General features: G+C 36.9%; 1 non-coding gene across 1 annotated transcript; it reads left to right on the top strand.

The window, feature by feature from the left end:
* Window positions 1-2,990: 2,990 nt before the first annotated feature.
* TRNAM-CAU (transfer RNA methionine (anticodon CAU)) lies at window positions 2,991-3,062 on the top strand. Its single transcript has one exon. It is a non-coding gene; the product is annotated as a tRNA-Met (tRNA).
* Window positions 3,063-3,967: the final 905 nt, after the last annotated feature.

Genomic DNA, 3,967 nt, shown 5'->3' with positions numbered 1-3,967 from the left:
AGACCTCTATCTCTTAGTAGGGTAGCTGCTCGCTAGGAAAATAACATACATGCAACTCGAACGGTAATGTGACGGCTACTCAAGCTAGTCATGGATATTTATGTGAGAAAGTAAAATTATATCGACTCGTTAGTGGTGTCTTAAACTAATAATATAATATTATGTACAGAATAAGCACACATACTATCATATTAGTGTTTCATGGTGCTTGGTGGCATACTAAGGAGATATTCTCCTGTGCAACCACGACCGGGTGACACCATTCATTAAGTACATGTTTCACGACTTCTGTATTAAAAAAATAAATCATCCGTTCAATAAACACTTATCACGTGGTGAATTGTGATAAAAGAATCTCTCTCTATACCGAGAGTGTATATGTACGTCTTTATCGCATGATAAACTCAAAATATCAACAAATCAATTTCACAATTGACTGTAAGTTTCTCTGGCCGATAAAATTTCAGGCACCAAAGGAGGTAAAATGGTAAATTGAGGTTCATTTGAGATACATTGATTTCAAAGCTGGAAATGTTTGGTAGGAGCCACATATGTACCATGAAAAATCCAAAATGAGGTAAAGAAATTGGTATATTTTCGGAAATGCTACACAAATTTATAGGCCATAGGTTTGACAAATTGGGTTTGGCGGAGGCTCATCATTTTGCGTACGATGGTGCTTAAACTTTCAGCTTTCAATTCATGGATGTTAGGGTTTCAGCATGGAGACGGCAGGATGAAGACATTGACTTGATTTGTACGTAATTACTTTGTGTGCACCACGAGGGGAAGTGGGGAACCAGACGGTGACGGATTGTCGGAGTTTACATGGAAAGAGGAAATTTTGTACACTTTTTCTTACTTACAAAGAAAAGTTGATAGATTCTTTCATTTTGTTGCCCTATTTTATTTTAATTACTTTCTTGTGCAGCTGCAAAGTTTCCTTATGCGTCACAAGTTTCAATAAGTTGTCCTTGCCTAGCTAGTAGCTACGGCTATGCAATCCGTGCTTAAAAGTTTTTTTTTTTTCTTCACTTCCCTTATTTTTTATTTGAACCGTCACGGTTAAACCACATTATCACTTTATATTAATTTTTTATAAAAAAAGAAAGACAAAATACAGAGAGTGAGAGGAGGGAAGGAAGGGAGATGGAAAGAAGAAGGGAGGGAAAGGGATGTGATGGATAGAGGAGAAAAGAGAATTCTAATACGAAAACTACAGTCGTGAACTATGATTGCAGCTCAAAACAATCTTTTGCATAAAAATAATTGCGTATCAGAATATAGAGTTCCCTTCTTCTTCAAAGACTCAAGGTATAAAAAATGAAGTTTTAACGAAAAACTCGCTGTATTGTTCACTTTAATAAAAAATCAAATTTTTACACTAAAAAGTCAAACCTGATACTATTCACTTTACCCTTTATTTTGTTCTTATCGTTAAAACTTAAAGTTGTAATCACTCATGTTTGGTTGAATTAAGGATTGATCGAACAGCGTGTGTTCGCAATTAGCTTCGATCATGGGGTCTAAGTGAACTAAAGAGTCAGAAAGTAGGTTTACCTATGTAGATTCCAATTTCAATTTGAATCCCAAAGTAGGTTTACCTATATTTGAATTATGAGGAAAAATTTGCATTCGATATTGGAAGATGCTAGGGGACTATATCTTATACCATATAATGTGAGGGTTGATGGTTAGATATTTTCTTTAGTGATTTAAACTAGGAATTCAAATATCAATTGCCACATCATGTAGTCCACAAAATATAATTTAAAAACATGATTTCCTTAGCATCATCCATCGATGTTTTGCACTCTGTTATTCTACTGTAAAATGGTAGTTACGGATTTCATAAATCATAGCCTTCTTCCAACAGAAATGGCATTAATTGCAAGAAAAACAAACTAAACAAACTAATGAACAATACAAGATGATGACCCAAAAAAAAAAAAAACAATGCTAGACATACCACGTTTTGCACAAACATTTAATACCACATAATGTAGTAAGTAACGTATGGGTGTATCTCTCGTGTAGAACAACCGCCCGATTGGATTATGCAACAGCTTGATAGGTGTAAGTCCAAGAAAAACAGGTTTTGATTAGTTTGAGGGACTGGCATTCGATTTGGATTCATAATACATTGTTTCGAAAAGAACAACGAAACGGAAAAGACACAAAAGTTTGTGGTGACATTTGAGATTTGAGACGTGTGAGATTTATAAAATAAGATGCCCATTCAGTATACATTAAAGTAGAACATTGCCAGTATTAAAAAAGATGCCATATTTTTGGAAAATCAATGGCGTTCAAAGGAATGGGATTGTACATATGAGTCGTCAAGGTACAATACATTGGTCTTATAGACATTATATCCTCTGCCCCATTCGGAACCATGATGACGAATGATGGGTACAATGGCATGTGTGGGGGTGAATCATTGAGATGGGTATGGCTTGAGTCAGAGGGAAATGTAGTTGTGCTCATGAAGAAGAGGGAAATCCAAGGACCTGATACAACAGAATGGGTTCAAAGAAGCTGATGTATTACAAGCTGAATTTGGCCAGTCACAATTTGGCACTTCCACATTTTTGATGTCGATGCCGAAGATATTTCAAGAGAAAAAGAGAAATAGAAATAGAATGGATAGTATGAGGTCGGTCGACCGGCCACTCACATCCTAATACGACCATTAGAGTCCGTAGGAGAGAATTCCGTAGATAAAATATCATAACCCCTTTAATATTCATTAAACTTTTGGCAGAAAGCCCAACTCTTGCAGCAAACTATTCCAGTTACTTCTGTGGTAGCCTGGTAGGATTGTAATTGGGCTCCCTCTCATTGAGTTCGTAGTGAACTTCGGTCATGGGGCTTAGCCCGTGTAACAACACAATCGTACGACTCTCAGTTTCTGGGCCCAAACATGGACATTAGGTCACACAAAGATTATAACCTTAATGGGTCAAAGATAATAATAAACAAATAAGTTAATCAGAGTGGCGCAGCGGAAGCGTGGTGGGCCCATAACCCACAGGTCCCAGGATCGAAACCTGGCTCTGATATATTTTTTCATACTGTTTTGTTACTTCTCTGTGCTGCTCGGCAGCGCCCCATTTATTTTCATCCATGTACGATCTTTTTAATGGCTGGAAAGAAAGCTTGGAGTTCAACACAGAAAATATTCTTCCTTTTGGAAAAACCTACCACATGCTCCTGGGTATGATATGAACCTTTTGTTTAGAGCCTACAAGTTCCAACGATTTAAAACTTTGATGGAACAAATGCTTTGGTGCCTAGTAAAAATATCCCTTCCCCCAAAGGTCCCAAATAAAAGTAAAAAACAACTTAGAAAGCTCGATTACACCGTCATGCTCTGACATGTGCCAATAAAACAATAATGTGTAGATAAATATTTACATACCTTTATTTCATTAACCCGAAATGCCTTCGTAGTGATCATGCCATGTAAATCTTTCTCCCAAAAGCTATCATACATTTGCCACTTCTCCTAAATGTCATATCTGTGAGTACTATTTACTCGCATGCATGCATGTTTTAGAATTGATTCAATATATTTACAAAAATAAATAAAAATTATTAAATGGTTTTACTTTTATGACCACCACATTTAGATTGGACCCACGTGTCGACCACAAAGGAGGTAGAAAATGATGGGTTTGGGAGTGAGAGGTGAGACCCTGAACAGTGCTACAAACCCTAGATGGTGGCACAGGGCCATGTGTAGTGAGAAGTCGAGTACCTCCAGAGAGGAGACATGCCATGCCAATTGGAGAAGTAAAGCAACAAACACAGACAGTTGTGCAAATCATGCATGTCACACAAAATAAAAACCCTAATCTCTTTCATGCAAAAAGCCTTGTAATTTTAGAATATTCCAAACTCTAAAGTGCATGACACTAATGTGCCTAGCTCTAGCTTGCTCTTTGTTGCTTATAAGTTGGACAAA

Source organism: Malus sylvestris, chromosome 15 (genome assembly GCF_916048215.2).
Source record: "Malus sylvestris chromosome 15, drMalSylv7.2, whole genome shotgun sequence".
Taxonomy (NCBI): Eukaryota; Viridiplantae; Streptophyta; class Magnoliopsida; order Rosales; family Rosaceae; genus Malus; species Malus sylvestris.
The sequence above is the reverse complement of the archived record's forward strand: the minus strand, read 5'-3'. Positions and strand labels throughout refer to the sequence as shown.